The 20,694-nt window shown below is 37.0% G+C and overlaps 1 long non-coding RNA gene across 1 annotated transcript; it reads left to right on the top strand.

Annotated features, from left to right (window-relative positions):
- Positions 1–6,934: 6,934 nt before the first annotated feature.
- LOC309820756 lies at positions 6,935–10,046 on the top strand. The gene is made up of 3 exons (XR_014296544.1): positions 6,935–7,079; positions 9,116–9,255; positions 9,978–10,046. It is a non-coding gene; the product is annotated as an uncharacterized lncRNA (long non-coding RNA).
- Positions 10,047–20,694: the final 10,648 nt, after the last annotated feature.

The raw sequence follows: 20,694 nt of genomic DNA, 5'->3' as shown, positions 1-20,694 counted from the left end.
CTGGGAGGCTGTGGCTTGGGGAGGTGCTCTGAGTGCCTGGGCTTCTCAGTTCTACCACTTCCACCTGAGGGATCTCTAATCCAACGGGCAGCTGGTGCTGCTTCTGGGATACACTCCTGTACAGCCTGGCTCTCACTGTGAGCACACAGAGCCCACATTCTCCCATGGGAGCCCAGTGAGACTCCAAGCTAGCACCCTAAGGAGCTGCAAGAGAATAGGACAGAATGAGAGACATAAAACTAGCCATAACTTGATTTTTTATTATAAGATAATTGATCTCTACCCTTCACCACCAATAAAAAGTGGCTGAAAAGAAATTAAAAGGAGACCATATATTCTACTGTATCAAAAGCAGTTACAAGAAAAATACAGTGTTGTTTTTTGTTTGTTTGTTTTTCTTCAGGAAGTTTCTTCAGGAAGCTGACATGGGTGGTCAGAATGTTCCAACTGTAACCACTTTCTAACCTTCTGCCACTCTGTTTAATAATAATAAAAGCTCACACTTAGGTACTGCTTAGTCTGTTTTGACCTGAATCATTTATTCAGGCATTTGTACTCTCTATCTAGCTTCATTCTTTTATGAATTTCTTTTATCTTCTTTTACCAATTTAAATTTTCACAGAAATATTACAGTCCAACTGCATAGATTTTTCATATACAATCTCATGTAGACCAAGTCTTTAAAATAAAATGAATCATTAGTAATGAATTTGAATATACAAAACCTTCCAGCATGAGTAGAACCAAAGCCTGGTTATGCTTCTTTGGCATTTCAGCTGCAGGAGTATCTATTCATTACCTTTATGGGTTTTTTTCCATTACATGGAAAGCAAACATTGATATCTCTGAGCACACAGAAAATATCTTCTGCACAAACTAAGTAAACTCCACTGTCAATGGGGGCAGCTTATTTAACCTCTTCCCTTCTATTGCTAAAGAGGTATAGTATGTAGTGTGAGACTGAAGGGAAGAAAAAGATTAAAATTTACAGTATTCTGCACTTTTCTGCAAGACCCCCATTATGAGTGCTAGAAAAGGTAAGAATAACGTGGTTGCCTGATTTGTGAATAGATGCTATGAAAGTTTCTGCACAATCATTAGATTCTAGCTCCTTGGAGGCTAAGATGGTAACTATTCATCTCTGGCCCTATACAGATGTGTCTAAGACTGTAACAGCAGGATTGGTATATTTGGGACTCTATCCAGTTTCTAGAAGTGTCCGGCTCTCTTCATCAAGTAACACCCTTTACATTATTACTGCATAGAAATGCCCTAAAATTAAGTGACCTAAAATTCTCTAGAACTTAGAATGGTTTCTAAATACACCACTCTATGAATGTATGTTAGATGAGTAGAATAGATTGAGATTAGGGAAGAGGAAAAATAAAATTTTTCTGGAGTCAACGGAAATAAATTTTGAGTGGATTATCTAAACAAAAATTAAAAATAGCTATCATCCTTTCCCTTGACTAGTAGACATATTTTACATTTAATCTAAACAACTACAAAGTTCCTTCTTCTACACTTTGCCATCCCCGTTTCCTAAAACATATCCTCTGAGGCTATATTTATATACGTTCATGGAGACCTCACCCACATAGTCACTCAATAAATATTTAATGAAAGAATGAATAAACACCATTTAAAATGTTCAACTTAACATCCAAACATAGAAACAGATTTTCACAATTTAAGAAAACTAAAGTGTGTCAATGTAGGAGAGAATACAGGCTTTGTAGTGAGTAGAACTGGGTTAGAATTCTTGTTAGCTGCTAACTAATGGACAAGCCTCAAACATTCAGCTTTCTCAACTATAAAACGAGGTTAATACTATTTGCAGACTTGCTATAAAGATTAGAAATAATATCTGTAAATCTCTTAAGCCGTATCTGGTATATATAATTTTAACGGTCATGATGGTGAGTTTTCTTTAAAAATTAATACTACTATGAGCACATTTATTTCCATCATTTTGCGTGTCTCAGCTTTTTCTATGCCAGATAATCCTACTATTATTTTATTATTTTGCTTGACATAATTTCCCAGAACAATAGAGCACCATATTCAGAAGGAATAAGAAAACACACTCCAAAGTAAATATAAATAATTTTTTAAATTTTAGAATATTACTTAATTCCAATGTTTGGAGCTTCACTAAGAATTTCTCTTTATCCATCAAGATTCTTGGATCGCAAGGAGAGAAAGTTGAGACAAAATGAATTTATCAGAAGGATACAGGGTAGCTCATAGAACTGGAGGAAATGCTTTATAATCTGGCCTTGGAGAAAATGACAGAACTAGGTCACTCTGGAGATCAAGGTAGAGGAACTACGAGTGTGTCTTAGGGCAGCCAGGCAGAATATTCCAGCTCTAATCACTTTTTAATCTTCTGTCACTCTGCTTAATAATAAAATTCACACTTGTATACTGTTTACCCTGTGCCATTAATGCTTCTAAGTACCTTGTATGCATTAACTCACTTAATCCTCACAACGGTTTTATGAGACATTAATTCTCAGGAAAAAAAACAAAGTCCCATCTGTATAGCTTGAGTCATGTTCCCATGCATTGGGTAAGGAGGTACCTCATTTGATAGCCCCACCAAGCTGAGATGGCATAGCGAAAAGCCAGGGTAATTTTAGCAAAAGAAAGGTTAAATGAGGCTAGGCAGACAAAATCCACAAATGTCTACTACATTTGATAAAACCCACATGCCTGGCTCTGAAGGATCCATGTCTCTATTCCTAGTTGGCAAAATATTTTCTATTAGTGATATGCACTGACTAGCATGTAGAAAGTTCAAAAATAAAATGCCTATCTTCCAGAAGTGGAAGTTATCTATGTCTTCTATTATATATGTGGATAGAAATATAGTAACACTTAAAATGAATATATGATTGCATAGATTCCAGTGACTAATCGAACGAAAAACCTACATATTTAACAACAAAATACTTAAAAGAAATTGTAAATTCAGTCAAGTTTAACTTTCCTGACTTCACTGAGTCTACGAACCATAGAAGAGAGGAGGAAATTCTCTCTCCATTACCCCAGGATTAGTGGGATAAACGTTCTCCCAATCTCTTGTAAGCCCCTGGTAAAATAATTCTTTCACTGAGTTACTCAAATAAACAAGACCCCCATTGCCAGAGAGAAAAAGACATTCTATTATCCTGAGTACTTCCATTTTCAAAAAACAATTCTAATGTTTGACCTGGAAAAGGGAAAAAAAGCAGTTGCTGCCAGTAAACTATATGTGAGTTTCCTGCAGGAGGGTAGGAAGCATATAGTCATCCTTATATCCATTGTACCTAACACAGAGACTGCACTTTGAAGGAACAAAGTCAAAAGTTATTTTACAAGTGAAGGAATAAATAGTTAAACTTATTTCAAGAGTAGTCCCATTTTTTTTTCTAATCAGAACTTGATTGCCATTACTACCATTTGAAGTATCTAGAAATATAAAGAAACCTCAAAGTTTTCAACATATGAAGAATACTACAAAAGTCATATGACAATTAGTACCCTTTAAGCTCAAGATGATGTTCATTCTTTGTTTAGTCATTAGCTCTTCTTTGAATGTCTGTTACATTCAAGTCAACAGGATAATGTTAAAAGAACTGGATATATGAATCAAAGCATAAATGCCTCACACCCCCTATTCTCAGATTTCCACTGAAATGTTCAAAGGGTTATAAAAGATGAGAGAAAGTCACCTTCAAATTAGAAACCATGGCGATAACCATCCACAAAGCAGAAACTTATAGGAGTTTCAGCTATATATACAGTAGATCAGATAAAAAGCAAGTAAGACCAGTCAAGGAATAACTCTGAAATTCTCCAGCACATAGTCACTTATTTATAAGGACAAGATCTGATGGCTGAACATTCTAAGACAGCAGAGAGCAAACACACTCCTTCAATTTGTGTTTCAATTTGCCGAGGCAAATCACTGGCATTTGAAAGGAATTTCTTGAAGCCCCCAAATTATTAAAGAGGCCATACCAAGTAGTAAGATTGCAGCTGGGCACGCTGCAGCTTATATAAAGCAAGAGGCAAGGTGGCTAAGAAACAGGCAGTCAAGAAAGCTGGACCCAGAAATCTGACACCTGCACAGCACCTTCACCAAATATGGAGAGAAAACACTGCACAATCAACATTTCTCTACTGGACTACCCAGGTGTCCATCTCCCTTCCTTCTCTTTGCAGTCTGCAGGAGAGGAATCTGTTAACCAACAAAAGAACTAATATCAAGCTTAAGAAAGATGGAGTCTAACCTACCAGTTTGTGGGCACTTGGTATCCCACGGCTTACACAAAAATGAGAAACAGAGAGAAACAATACTGAGATGGGGTTATAAAAATATTCTGTGGCATAATAAATTGAAGACAACATTCAAGACTTTTAAAAAATCAAAATTTAAAAATTACCTACTATATAGGAAATACAAGTAAATGTTAGAAAACATGTGCTTCATGTCCCCAATAAAATTAAGAATACATGACCTATAAAAGGTGAAATGGGGTTTAGATTGCAAATTAGATGGAAATTTACTTGGATAAAAGGCAGCAAAAAGAAAAGGGGGAGGTAAGGAGACCAAAAGATGCAATATTATAACTTTAATCTATGTTGACACTGAAGAAAATAAAATTAGAAATAATAAGGTTGCAGCACAAAGTGGTACGTACAATCATTTCCAATGCAGTATTTTTATTGGTTCCTACCTTATTACTTTCTCAGCCCTTATTAAACAAAGAAAATATTAACATAGGAAAGAGGAAACAACTTTAATATTCATCAGTGGTGGAAGTTTAAATAAATTACAGTATATCCAAACTGTGGAAAACTATGCAACTATTAACAATGATTAAATAGATTTTAATTTTATGTCATTAAAATATTATCTAAAAATTATAGAAATGTAAAATTGCATACAGCATGATGCCATTTTAAAAAATATATGTACAGAGAGAAAAGGAAAGAGAACAATCCAAAAGGATATGCCCCAAAAGGTTAAAATTTGTTAAACTTGGTATTCGGATTATAAACCTTTTTTTTCTTGTTTTTAACTTGCTCAACATCATTTGAGAAAATAACACTGTAGTTAATTTTTTTTAATTATGGGAGATGGTTTAAACTGTTTTTGGTTATACTTATCAGTATATAATCTTTCATTATTAAATCAAGAAATAATGAAAATGAAAGAACTAAGCATACAATTTCAATAAATTAGAAGGTAGAGCAAACCTAAAGAACAAAAAGAAGTTATTAAAGGTAAAAATATACTTTAATAAATTAAAAAATGGAAAAAGACAATTAAAACAAAATCCATGAGAAAATCCTTTGGATAAAAATAATCTTTAGGAAAAATTAAGAATGAGCAAGGAGACAAATCAACAGGTATAGAGGAGTTTTTTTCCCATTGCTAAAAATATGTACATACAATTTTATGAAAAGTAAAGTGTGAATAAAAATGATATGCTTACAGAAAAAAAAATTCCAACTTCCAAAATTCAATCAAGAAAATATAGACAATCTGAATAGATCAATGATTATGAAAAGAATTTAAAATTTTGTTAAAGATTATCTCCAGAATATGGTTCCAGGCCCCTTTAGTTTTTGTATACAAATTACAGAAAATGTCCAAGGAATTGATGATTTTCAAACTAGTTGTGATCGCTTCCACAGGCAAGAAAAGAATATAAAAGTTCTAGACAACATTTTAAGAAACTAATGTATCCCTAATTCCCACATTAGGCAAAATTAGAAAACAGATATACCAAAAAAAAAAATCTTAAATACACATTTGAAGAAAGATTCATATATGTAAAATTCTAGCAGAGACAAACCAAGGATACCAACCCCACTAAGAAGGTTCTTAGGCGGCCCACCATTCCAGACCCCTCCCCTCGGGGCTGTTCTCTCTTCCTGCAGGACAAGCCTCTTAAGGGCCACCTCAGATGCAGATATATGAACTCCCACTGAGGACAGACCTCAAACAGTTTTAGTTTCTGTTGAATATCAATGAATCCGAATCGATAGAAGGGGAGAGGTCTGTCATCTAACGTCACTCACCAGAAGGGTCTAGGTCTCAGCTTCACTTTGAGAAATGCTTACACAACTATATTTCAAACACACAAATAAAACTAGAGGCAAGCTATAGGATTCAGAGGAAGAAGATATGACTTCTGATTGGAAGGATGGGGAATCAGGAAAGAGGCAGCATTTGAGCTGGTTCTTCAAAGACAGGGTTTGGACATGTTTGCATCATCACATATGGGGAGGAATGTAACACAGTCAGAGAAGAAGAACCCAGGTTCAGTCAGTCACAAGCATAATAAACACAATGTTCATTGGAGATAAAATACAGGCCACCCAATTAAATTTGAATTTCAGGTAAGCAAATAATTTTTAGAATAAATATGTCCAAAACGTGCAATATTTGGTAGAAAGCACCACAGGGCTAGGAATGGAGTATCAGAAAGTTTAGCAGAAATGCCTCTGACACACTTTTTAGACATTCATAGAATGTTTTGTTTTGCCTTTCCTCCATTCCTAATCCCTCAGCTCACTTAACATTTCAGAGGTATGCACTGGAAGTACTCATCCAAGCACATTTCAGACACAACTAATTCTGGACTGAGAAAGGGGAAGGACTTCCAGAGTCCCTGCGGAAGGCAGTCCTAGAGAAGCAACTGCGTACTGAGCCCGGCTCTGGTCTCCATCAGGACACAGTGTGCACCAAGCTCTCAGAACTGGCAACAGCCCACTGAGCCAGGCTGGCAAGCAAAGAGCCAGGCTCAAGGCAGAGAAGACAGGAGCTTGGCAACAGCAGCCACTTTTCCTGGACATATCACTGAATTGTGAGGTTTTTTTTTTTTTTGGTACGCGGGCCTCTCACTGCCGTGGCCTCTCCCGTTGTGGAGCACAGGCTCCGGACGCGCAGGCTCAGCGGCCATGGCTCACAGGCCCAGCCGCTCTGCAGCACGTGGGATCCTCCCGGACCGGGGCACGAACCCGCGTCCCCTGCATCGGCAGGTGGACTCTCAACCACTGCGCCACCAGGGAAGCCCCGAATTGTGAGTTTTAAAAGGGAAATAGAGCTGACCATTATGGTATTTGGGATTTCCACAAAACTGTGTCCAAAGACGGCTTTGATAAATATTTCACAAGAATAGCTAATTCCAAAAACAACCACAGTATAGGGGTGTGAAGTCAGAGTTGGGTGTGAATCCCAACTCCACCCACTGTGAGTCAAGTGACCTTGGACAGAGTGCAAGTCATCTCTGCAGACTCAGTTTCCTTTCTGTAAAATGGGAATAATCACAAGGTTATTAAATGAGATAATATAGAAAAAGTACCTAGCTCATAGTAGTTACTTAGTAAGAGGTAATCATTATAATATTCCAATATGTTTTGGACGTAATCAAAGGCAAAATAAATGACAAGGAGAATTAGCACTGTTGATCTTCCCAGGATTTCCCTGGACCATTGGGAGAAATCAGGAATCATGTGGTCTAGAATCAAAGTCCCATAATCTAGGATCAATTCCAGCATCCCAGGCATCCTAATGTCTCTGGAGTGCTAGGATCATTCTCAGGTTCCTGCTCTTAGAAAAGGAAACCAGAGTTACCCACGGAGCAGGGAGGGGTGGAGAATTATGCTCCAGTCCCTGAGCAACTTCAAAATAGAAGGATTTTCAGAGGCAGGGAATTTCTGAGATTCCAAGAAGATATTTGAGAACTTTCTTCCCCCAGAGGGAAGAAACTAGGTCATGTGCTCTTAACCCAATGAGGTTTAGGGTCACTGTGGAGGGAGAGAGAAGATAGTTGGCCTTAATTAGCTCCAAAATAAGCCCAGGACTCCTGGGATTAATCCAAAGGCAAGCAGAACTTCTAGTGGAGAGATCCAAGCTCCCAAATGTAAGTACTAGTTTCAGTAGAATGAAACCAAATCTAGGACAGCTTCTGAACAATTACCATTTAACTAGCATTTACATGCTATAAGAACTAAATTTATCCTTACCACAACTCCTGTTTATAGAAAAGGCTCAGTCACCACCAGAAAGTATGCTCTGTGAAGGGATGGACAGTGTCTGCCCTTTTTACTGCCATATGCCCAAGGAATGGCAGAGTGCCTGGCACATAGCTGGTATTTAATAAATATTCATTGGACTAAATCGTTGAAAGCCACTCAATGTGTTAGTGGAAGGAGCTGGGATTTGAACCCTAGTCTGACTCTCAAAACCACACTCGCCTCTGTGTCATACTGCCAGCCAAGGCAGACAGGCCAGAAGCTATCCCAAAGCAAGCTTTTGCCCTGGCTCTCTCCCTCCAAGCTCTCCTGGGGTCCACCAAGTTGAACTGGGAAAACCACTTGGAAGGGCACCCTGAGGAGAGTTTAGGAATCAAGAAATTGTGGCAGATGCTGCTAGTTGCCTCTTGAGTAGCTAGTTTTCCCTTGCTAAATGAACTTTGATTTATTCAGGTGACAAAGTCCTCATTCACCCACTAGAAATATTTGGTACCTTAATTATCATAAAGATTTCATAAGTGTACACAGAAGTCTACTAGATGGCACTTCCATCAAAGCTATTGTGCTACTGTTTAGTTGGAATGAACTTTTGCCTTTCGAGTTTCCCTTTTCTTCCTGCCTAGAGGTGAAACAGCTATCCTGAAAGAATAAGGACAAAAGCCTCAAGCTCAGGCTGGTGAAACAGGAAGCTACAAGGAACCCGAGTCCTTGATAACTATATGGAGAGGTTGCACCTGCTTTGGCCTGTCCACCTCCTGATTCCTTGCTTTGTGAGCAAAATAAATCTCTATTTGGTTGACTTGATATTGCATGGTTTCTTCATATACTGCTTGCAATTACTGAATGACAATATTCCCAAGCAAAGCATAATGAAGAGAATACTGCACCATTCCTCAAAAAGTCTACAGCTGCTGCATAGTAAGACCCAAAGCTTCCCCGGTCTCATCTCCTACTATGGCCTTCCATAAACACGTCTTTCCAGCCCCAGCAAGCTCTTTATCATATTCCAAACAAGCAACGTATTTTAAGATTAATGCTGTTCTCTTAACCTGATATATCTTTCTCGCATAATCTTTTACAGACCCTGGAAGGTTCAAAGAATTGATGTCGACCACAGTGGCCAGTGGAAGACTTGAGAAGAAAATTTATGTCTTCTGAATATAAGCCAGATGCTCTTTGCCCTGAATACCCATTTTTGGAGTAGGAAAATCAAATGCTCTGGTAAGAGACCTGATTTACTCTTGGCTTTTTTTGTTAATGTGAAAAGCCATTTAAAAAATGATTAATAAGTTATCATGTATTTGGAATATGTCAGAATGGAAAAGCTCATTTACAGCAGCGGTCATAAGAAAACCCAAAATTTTAAGAATGTTTTCCTGTTCTATAGTGCCTGATTATACATGAAGATATAGATTTTCTGTTTTATATATGTAACAGAACATATATGTGAATATGTTATGTTGTCTCACAGTAGAAACTATAAAGGTTTAGCATTGTGTTCTGACATCCTATGCGGTGGCCAAACCCCCAAGTTATTGACCAAAACATTTTATTTCCAGAGCTACTTACTATGTAACTAGGAGAAAGTAATTAAACCTTCCAGTTCACCCATCTGTTAAGGAGAAATTATATTATATTTACCATCTGTCCAGCTTTCAGGTATGGTAAATATTGATGGGAGGATTTAAACTAAGTATAGGGCTTTGTGTCAGCTCATTTAAAAGAGCTGATCAGTATTGAAAATTCCACAAATTAATTTTTGCTTATTGATTTTGGTTTTTGAATTTCAAATATAACAGAAGTTAATTATTTGCTACCCAGGCCTAACAGATGTTAACATTAGTTCATCTTGGCTTCACGTTTATTTACTCTTTTAATAAAGTATTCCAGATACAGCTAAAGCACTAATCCCACCCCAAGCCTTCTCTCTCTTCTTTCTCCAGAGCTGTTCTGAAGTTCGGGGGAATCAATTCCATGCAAGACCGCATAATTTTACCACATGTGTATGCCGGAATTAATGTATAGTATTATTTGGTTTTTAAGTTTCATTTATTCTATATCGTATGTACATATCTTTTAGTAATTTACTTTTTACATAGAATATTTTGTTTTACAAGTCTATTCATATTGATATATGCATACTGATACAAGTATTCATTTTAACTGTCAAATAGCAATAATCTACAGTTAACTTATCCGTTCCCTGACTAGTGGACCGTTCAGTTGTTTCTCAATTTTTACTACACCCAGCAATGCTGTAAAGAATACCTGTGTACACATATGCAAGTGTTTCACTAAAATATATGACTGTACTTTAAAGTAGAATTGCTGTGCTCTTTTGTGCATTTTTAGAAAAAGCCCTGTAGGAATTTCTATTGGAATGGCATTAAATTTTTAAATAAATTTGGCCTTTCTGCTTTGTATCAGTGTTCTCAAACTTAGTTGCATAAGAATTACCTAGTTAGGGACTTCCCTGGTGGTCCAGTGGCTAAGACTCCTCGCTCCCAATAGAGCAGGCCCAGGTTCAATCCCTAGTCAGGAAACTAGATCCCACTTGCTGCAACTAAGAGTTCACATGCCACAGCTGAAGATCCTGCAACAAAGATCACACGTGCAGCAACTAAGACCCGGCTCAGCCAAATAAATAAATAATTTTTTTTAAAAGAATTACCTGGTTAACTATGTGAGGTGATGGATATGTTAATTAGCTTGTTGAGGCAACTATTTCACAATGTAGATATATATCAAAATGTCAAGTCCAGGTCATGCTCTTTAAATATATACAATTTTTATTTGTCCATTATAACTCAATAAAGATGGAGAGAAAAAAAGAATCACCTAGCAACATTATTAAAATTCCTTCAATCTTTTATCACCCTACCCTGCAAAGATATTCATAGGTCTAGGGTGGGATTGATAAAATTTCATTACTCTCTCCTCAAAATACTGATGAGAATTGACCCTGGTTTACAGAGAAACACTTCTCTAGATAAAGTATGCACCCATGGTTGTGGTCTATACCAAATCTGTGATTTTTTAATCCCTTTACCACCAACACATACCATAAATTTTTTAAAGCACAATGGCCCTATTGGCATCTCACCTCTACCCCATCCAATCCTGATTAGTAAAAATAGGTTAAGCACCCACCTGTAATTGAGATTGGCACCCTGCACCAGATTCTTTTAAATAACCTTCTGGTAATCTCCTCTGTTCTGACATGCAGTGCTCTACTGAATAGCATCTAAACACCTAGGCACTGCCAAAATTCAATATGCATGTTTTTGCCTTTATTTTTTTTTAATGTTATTTATAACCTAATCATTTTGTTCCACAAGGAAAATAATAAATCATAAAGTATTACTTAATGTCATTGTTTCATGTTATTATACCATAACTATTTTTAACAGCTTTATTGGGATATAATTTATACCATAAAATTCACCTGCTTAAATGTGTTTAAGTATACAATTCAATGGTATTTAGCATATCTACAGAATTGTGAAACCATTACTATAATTTTAAAACATTTTCATTGTTCCAGAAAGAAACCGCATACCCATTTAGCAGTCACTTCTCATCCTTTTCCCTCCCTTTCCCACAAACCCTGGTCAACCATTAATCTACTTTCTGTCACTATAGATTTGCTTATTCTGTGTTCTTCATATAAATGGAATCATACAATATGTAGTCTCTTGTGACTGGCTTCTTTCACTTGGAATGTTTTTGAGGTTCACCCATGTTGTAGCATATATCAGTACTTCATTCCTTTTTATGGCCAAATAATATTCCATTGTATGGATATACATTATTTTGTCTGTCCATTCATCTGTTGATGGACATTTAGAATGTTTTCACTTTCTGGCTATTATGAATAATACTGTTATGAGCATTCATGTACAAGTTATTGTTTAGACTTCTTTTCAATTCTCGTAGGTATATACCTAGTAGTAGAATTTCTGCGTCATACAGTAACTCTGTGTTTCAACATTTTGAGGAGCTGCCAAACTGTCTTCCAGAGTGGCTGTACCATTTTACATTCCCACCAGCAATGTATGAGGGTTCCAATTTCTCCAGAACCTTGACAGCACTTTCTATTGTCTGTCTTTTTTATTAGAGCTATGCTAGTGAATGTGAGGTAATATTTCATTGTGGTTGTGATTTGCATTTCCCTAATGGCTAATGATGTTGAGCATCTTCATATGCTTGTTGGTATATTCTTATACTTTTCCCATTTAAAAATTGTATTGTCGGGCTTCCCTGGTGGCGCAGTGGTTGAGAGTCCGCCTGCCGATGCAGGGGACACGGGTTCGTGCCCTGGTCCAGGAAGATCCCACGTGCCACGGAGCGGCTAGGCCCGTGAGCCATGGCCGCTGAGCCTGCACATCTGGAGCCTGTGCTCCGCAATGGGAGAGGTCACAGTGAGAGGCCCGCGTACCGCAAAAAATAAATAAATAAAAATTGTATTGTCATTTTATTATGGAGTTGTGAGAGTCTGGATATATGTTCAAATATATGATATATATAGTTTCGATATAGTCTGGATATATGTTCAAATATGTGATTTGCAAATATTTTCTCCCAGTCCATAGGCTGTCTTTTCATCTTCCTGATGGTGTCCCTTAAAGTAAAACAGGTTTTAATTTTGATGAAATCCAAGTTGACAACCTTCTCTTTTAGTGCTTGTGTTTTTGCTGTTGTATTTAAGAAATCGTTGGCTAGCCCAAGATTATGAAGATTTACTTCTGTGTTTTCTACCACCATTTTTATTACCATGATGATTTTTATAGATATGAATGAATTGGAAGTGAAATTTAAAGAGGTATAATCAGAGAGCTATCAAGGGAAAATATTTCAATTACTTAATTTTATAGATATTAATTATTAGGATTATGGGAGAGTGCCTGGGCATTAACTCCAACTACAGATAAACTGAAAGAGAAAAAATACCAGTAAAGAGAGAACTGCAGGGCTTCCCTGGTGGCGCAGTGGTTGAGAGTCCGCCTGCCAATGGAGGGGACACAGGTTCATGCCCCTGTCCGGGAAGATCCCACATGCTGCGTAGCGGCTGGGCCCGTAAGCCATAGCCGCTGAGCCTGTGCGTCCGGAGCCTGTGCTCCGCAACGGGAGAGGCCACAATAGTGAGAGGCCTGCGTACCACAAAAAAAAAAAAAAAGAGAGAGAGAGAGAACTGCAGAGTCATGGTGGACCTAAAAGGACTTAAGGAGTAGGTAGGGAACCTAGACTGGTGAGAAGTCAGAGGACAAATCTGTCCCTCTGGCCAGGGCAACTCTGGGGGACATTCAAAAGGCAGCTCTGACAGCTGCCAATCATAAGGGAGAAGTCAGGAACCCTAACTCCTGCCCTCATACTGCAGGACATCAGCTAGAGGGAATGGAGTCATTTCCGGGCTATACAACGAAGTTCAGACTTGGTACCGTACAGGCTTGATCATTCATTTGTCACTGTGAGAATGGGAGGTTTATCTTTCTCTAGCTGGTTAAGAGCTATATCTAAGCATAAGAAAGTATTTGCTTTTGTCACCATCCCTGGCACTCCATAGATGTTACCTCTTAGGTCCAACAGCCAAATACCAAGAGTCATTGATCAACTGTTTTCCATGTCCGGATGGGAAGAAGGACCAGAAAGACACTATTACTTTATAAGAGAAGGAACATAGGTGAGGGTAAAAGAATTTACTGATGGCGCATCAGAATAACTTCATCAAAGAAATGAATATCATGGGCATTTTTAATCTAGATTCCCCTTCACATTTCCTACATTATGTGAAGAAATGTCTCTTAATTCAATGAATGGATCATATGAGTGAAAAACAGGGCACACTGTGTTGAAACGTTATTCCTTCCCTTTAAAACAGAATACAAAGCAAATAATGTTTACTGTGAACTATTTGATATATTTACTATACATTCAAGAGATTTAGGAACCTCTAATTAAAAAAAAAAAGTGTTCTTTAAAGCAACTATAGTACTGCTTCCCCAAGCTTCATTATCTTTATGCTACTGCTACTGCTATGGAAATCATGTCTCTTTTTCCAATGGACACTTTCTGAGCTAAGTCACTATGCCATGAAGTCATTTTAGAAGGCATCATTCATGGAAAACAAACTCAGTCTCAACACAATGGTAACATGTGAAAAGTCATTCGCCAGCCTGGTGGAAAACAAAACGTCTTCTAAGGACCTGACAGAGAAAAGAGCAAAACATCCTTTGTATTTGGCATCCTTCATGTAATAATCTAGAAGTACTCAACAAATGATTTGATATATAATCATAACACAGGATCATTCTCTCCTCTGTACAGAAACAGAGAACATTTGGAAGAGAATCCATTCTCACCTGAGTGGAATGTTTTGATGGGTCCTCTCTTAAAGCTGGGTAATGGATAACCTGAATTTCTTTAGTCGCTTCAACCCTAGAATTCTGTGGTGCCACAAAATTGTTGTTTTAAAGAGAGAGTAAACCAATCAGGTAAGTTTTTTTTATTACACAAAAAGAATAGATCCAGGAACAAAGCTCAATTTTCAGATAATTTCTAATAAAATTCCCTGTATTTTGAGATACTGTTACCTACATATTTTATTCTTACTTTTAAATTTTTCATAAAACATTTGCTCATATTTTTCCATTTTCATATAATGTTATCTACTTGCTCCTTAAAATACTCTCCAGGATAGAAATTTGAGGTTCTGAAATACAATCAATTTTGTAAGCATGTTGACACATTAAATTCTCTGAGTATTACTGTGACTCAGAATAGTTACATCTTCTCAAATCAAGGCTTTCAATATGTAAATGAATTATCCAATAATCTGGAACTTACTTTGTCAAGGCTTTCTGTGCAGAGATGGATTATAAACTTTATGGGAGTTGCTTTGGCTAAATGGATTGCAAATGCAGACACTAATCTACAGGACAAATAAAAATTACTGGAGAACCACACTTAAAAACAGGTTTAATCAAGACAATAAGATATTTATTCATGCAGAGAATAATCTGGTAATGGAACAGGGTAGAAGTGAGGAAAAACTATGAAACAAGAAATTAGAAGGCCTGAATTCCAATCAAGACTATGCTACTATGTTCTCTTATGAACTTGAGCAGATTAATTTCTCAGGGTGTATTAAGTAGAATGTGCAGAGATATGAGTAACAGAAAAACTGACTAAAAGTGGCTTAAGAAATAAAGACATTTAATTGTCTCACACAGGAGAAAATCCAGAGATAAGATGTTCCAGATTTGGTGCAGTAGCTGGCTACAGTCATCAAAGATCCAAGCTCTTTCCATCCTCCTGCTCTATTGTCTCTCCATCCCTAGTCCTGCCATCTCATAGTCCCAAGATGGCTGCCAAGCTCCAAGTATCACACTCCCATTCAAAAACATGAAGTTAGGGAGGTTGAAAAAGATTTTTATCTTTTATCTAGCTACTTTCTCTTTTTAACAATGAAAAGATTTTTTCCCTGAAGTAATCCAGCAGGATTATCCCTTTGATATTGTTGGCCAAAGCTTGGTCACATGGCCACCCCTATATACAAGAGAGTCTGGGAAAGTCTGTATCTGGCTTATCCAGCCTCTATAGAAGGTGACAGACAAGGTGGAAGGGAGCCTCATGGCTCTGTCTAAAAAATGTGGGAGTTGGGTAAACTGATTTTTCAGGCATAGTTCTAGACTAATGAATGAAAAAAAAGTGATCTGACTTTATATATTTTTAAGAGGCTTCGGTTTTTATACAAATTTCCTGTGATGGCACTTTTCCCCCATCTAAAAAGAAAACAAAACAAACTTCTGCCATCCATGACTCTGAAGTTCTAAAGTGAACAGTTTCTCCCCTCTCCTAAATAGAAAAAACCCTTCTGAGTGGTCCAGACACTGAGTCATTCAATTTAACTTTGATGGGGCTGCATCTATTTTTGAGGTCTTGCCATCGTGGTTTAAGAACACTGACTGTCTGCAGATACTTTAGATATTTTTCCCAGCACCTCTCTGAGTTTACGCTGCACTAAATTTAAAATGGAAAATTGATGATGTAAAAGGTTGAGTAAATAATTCCATTGGAAAAAAACACGAGTAATCTTTTTCTTTAAAAAAAATCCAAAGAATTCAAAACGTATTGAATTTGTCCAACTGAAATTCCATTTATGGTATCTCATATGCCCATGAAATATTACAATGTACCTCTGCTTCATTCTTTACAGAAAATTACACAGCTGCCCCTTATCATTAAAAGCACCCCAACACTGAATAAATGTTCGTGCTGAAATTAAAACAAGGCGCTACATGAGAAAAGCTTGGAAGCTAGAATGTCGTCAGTTGTGTACGCCAGGTATGATTCTAAAGTGACGGCAAACAATGCTGCAACCAGCCTATTGGTTAGCTAGAAACTGTGGACACCCAGATGAGGTTCCGTCTGAATACATACCCAATGGTGTGCTCAAAACTACCGTGTAAAATGCTTGTTTTACCCAGATACCCTATAGGAATATTTAGCTGTTACATTGTAAATGCTGTTATTTTGGTTTCTAAAAATGTCATGACAGGAAATGATTCCACGGAATAGTTGCCAAGATGGCTGTTGGGTAGAATCGAGAGCGGGGAAAATAAAGTTAAATCTAGACAACAAGAAGCTGGAAAAGTTGAAAATACTACTTACTTTCTGCAATAAAATAGATTCTTATACTCTAAAATAAATTTGATTTTTTTCCCCTCCAATCGTCATTACCCAGAAGCCTGGCTATGTTTAAAGAGTCCCTATTGCTCTTGTCCCAGAGGTTATAACGTCATACTCTTCACCTTTGGATCACTCGCCAGGTTGATAAAGGGACACTAAAGAAAGATTTCCAGTTTGCATAAAGGCAAGAGATGACTCCTACTCATCCTTACTTCCCAGTTGCTACAGCCAATGGGCAGTCAAGGCCTTTTGGTAAGCATTTCTGTAGGTTCAGAAATGCCCATGCTCATGCTATTTTTTTATTTTCTCCCTGTCTGAGAAGTGCAAGGTGAGGACAGGTAAAAATAGAGGTTGGTCAGGAAATAACTATAGTTAATGCCACATTAGGCCACATTTATCTTCCGCAGAGGGATGCTAAGGTAAGTAGTTTAGAAACTGAAGAGCTGTAGACATTCAAAAACATAGAAAGGGGAAGAGGAGAGGGGAGGATGAGGGAGAGTAAACTAAATTGTTTTTTTTCCCTGAATAGGTTCATGTTATAGAACAGCTCTGTCCAAGTATAATGTTCCTGATTTAGCCAACTTACTTCCCATCAGTAATATTTATCTATCATGTACCTATCTTTAAGTAATAATTTGTCTTACTTTATTACTCTTTCTGTTAGATCTACAAATATTTAAAAATTACAACAGGCCTCTAAAACATCAGCTGAGAGAGAAAAAAAGGGATCTACATATACATTGTAAGGAGGTAGCCATAACTCATAAGTAAAATTCTTTTCAGAAAATTTCCAACATATCTATAGATTTACTTTCACTGCTTTCCAAGTAAACTCAGTATTCTCCCCTCTTCTACAGAAGAATGAATGAGCTTCCTCCACCCTTTATTTTTGGACTCCCACTTAACCCTTTACTATCTAGTATGCTCCTTATGTGTTTTAAAGTGTAAGTTGCTCAATTTGTTACATCCCTATATCCTCCCATATTATATACTGCCTTACATGTAATAAGTGCTAGTGTATAGATATTATTGTAAACTTCCATAAATCTATTTTTTAACCAAACAAGGCAGAGAGAAAGTGAGTAAGGGAGGAAAGAAGGAAAGGAGAAAGGAAGAAAAAAGAAGAGAAGCTAAGTCAATAAATTTGTTAAACACCATTGTTGGCAAATGACAGAGAGGTGGTACAATTGCCTCCACATTCATGTTCATAAGTGGAGTAATTTTATTTTCATCCCTTGTATATGATATGATTTTAAGTTTAGAGCCTGATGTAATATCAAAGCTGGAAGAGTTGGCTCCATGCCTTCAACATGTAAGGTAAGCAGCTGTGCTGCATTCTCCTTCCCCTCCCCCTCCCCCAGACTCCTGCAGTACTAGGGCAGTTAGAGCAGAGCCCTCTTTAAGGAGAGCATTTTCTCCCTTATTTATGTCTGCTCCTCAAGCGATATGAATACACAAGCTTATAGGAAATCTGACTCTAGTTCAGTTAGGAAAAACTAAAGCTCACATGGTTACTAACCTTAGTACTGGGCACTTCACACTTTAAGTGCGTTTATCTAATTATTTGTTCATGTATTCATGAAATTAAGAATTAATTTTATAAAAATGTTTCAACAATTAAATAATCTCAAATATCAGGAAATTGTACTGAATTATCCCTCATTATTATGGTGATATGTAATAGTTTCTAATTTGATTTTCTTTCTCTTACCTATTCCAGAAGCATTACTTCTGGATAAGCATATAAATAGACAATTATGAATCTTTTTTTTAATTGGGTTAAAATTAAAGAGTGCAAAACAGATAAAGATCAACCAATGTGTGAAAAGATTTTTTCTTATTTTCTTTTAAATAATTATTTTAAAAGTAATACAATTACTGATATTGATTACTTGAATGTGTGAAAGACAATTCACCTTTTACATTCTGTCTTAAAATGGATGAGAATATAATTCAAATAGATCTGATCCTTGATTTTTTCATTTCTTCACTGGGTTACTACTAACTTTTTAAATTCTTTTTTAAGTTATTTGTGATTCATCTGGTGTTGGTCTACTTTTCAGATCTGAAGGATCCCTTATAAAAATGCATTCCCCAATTATCAGCCAACAGTTTAGATAAATGTCAAGTTCACATGCCTAAGGAGAAGAAAAGGTTTCTAACAACCTTCCCTTATCACTGAGGACACAGTTTGTTGTCCTTTAAATGCTAGATAGCACAGATATAATTGCCTCAGAAGTGTAGAAACATAAATTTCTGTTTCTTGAGGCACCTATAACACAAACATTAGAGGTCAAAAACAGAGCAACAGGGACCATGAAGATACAACGCTGCTTAGTTATTATTGTTCAAAAATGATACATTTCATAGCACAAAGAATAGGAGAAGTTACAGAAGCACTGGTTGAATGAAATCTGAAAAGAGCAAGCAAATGACACATCTTTTCATAAGAGCAGGTATATCTGCTCCTTCAGTCTTCAAAGCTGCTCTTACAACGCTTGATCTAGTGATCTCCCCAAAGCCCTAACTGCTGATCAACATGAATTTCTTGACAAATAAAAATTTCATATATATGAAATATATTTTAAGGAAACAATTATATATTGGACATTATAGGTTTTGCTATAATAATGAAATAAAACATTGATTATGTTTACATCATTGAAAAAACTTGGAGTGTGGTACATAAATAAAAAGATAATTTGATGGAGGAAGTAAAAGAAAGAAAATGTGTACTGTGAGTTGAATACATAAGCAATAAAATATTATAGAATTGAGGTTATGTTGCACTGAATGAATCTGAATGTATTCTAGATGAATTTCTGGCTAATTTTGCTATTACAGTGAGATATTTAGCACTATAACACTAAATTTACTGTTATGTATCCTTTTAATATTAAATTCAACAACACCAACAAGAAAATATTATGCACAATTTGGGCTACCGACTAAAAATAAAACACGCCACTAACCTCTAGGAATTTTTCTTCCTAAAAAGAAGAGAAACCAGATAAATACAAAACAAACCATAGTGTAGTACTTTAATTAAGTGACCTGTAAAGCAAAGCACTAGGACTGAGAAGAGGATAGCATCATGACATGAAGGAACTTGATAAGGGTCACAGGGTAGATACTTGTTGGTTTGGGGCCAGCTGGCAAACTTCCTTTGGGACACCAGACTGCACCAACTCTCAGTCCACGTGGGTGAGTGGGCCTTCACCCTTGAACACAGGGAGCTGAGTGCATGACTCAGATCTGGCCAATCAGAACACCTAATAGCCTAGACATACCAACTGATTCAGGGGTGGGCATGTGACCCAAGCTGGCCACCTCAAAGTGAATTCTACTACTTGTGTGGAAGCCAGGATAACAAATGCTTTCTTCTTCAATCTACTTGAACCCTGAGGGGAGGTTTGACAACCACTTGCCATCATGTGTCATCTGAGAAGGTGAACTAGTATCCTGTAGCTGTCATAACAAATCACCACAAATTTGGTGGCTTAAAACAACAGAAATTTATTTTCTCACAGTTCTGGAGGGTAGAAGTTTAAAGTCCAAAATTAAAGTATCCTCAGGGCAATGCACTCTCTGAAAACTCCAGGGAAGAATCCTTCCTTGCTCTTCCTAGCTTCTGGTGATCACCAGCAATCCTTGGGGTTCCTTGGCACATAGACACATTACTACAATCTCTGCCTCCACCTTCACGTGGGGTCCTTTTGTGTCTCCTCTGTGTCTCTGCGTCCTGTGTCCAAATCTCTGTTTCCTCATAAGGATATCAGTCATTGGATTTGGGGTACACCCTAATCAAGTATGACCTCATCTTAACTTGATTACATCTGCAAAGATCCTATTTCCAAATAAGGTCATATTCACAGGCATCAGAGGTTAGTACTTCAACATATCCTCTTGGGGGACACACATCAACCCATAAGAGACTAGAGAAGACAAAGAGACCTTCAGGTCATTCATAAT

The sequence above is a fragment of the Grampus griseus genome, assembly GCF_964374135.1.
Source record: "Grampus griseus genome assembly, chromosome: 3".
Taxonomy (NCBI): Eukaryota; Metazoa; Chordata; class Mammalia; order Artiodactyla; family Delphinidae; genus Grampus; species Grampus griseus.
The sequence above is the reverse complement of the archived record's forward strand: the minus strand, read 5'-3'. Positions and strand labels throughout refer to the sequence as shown.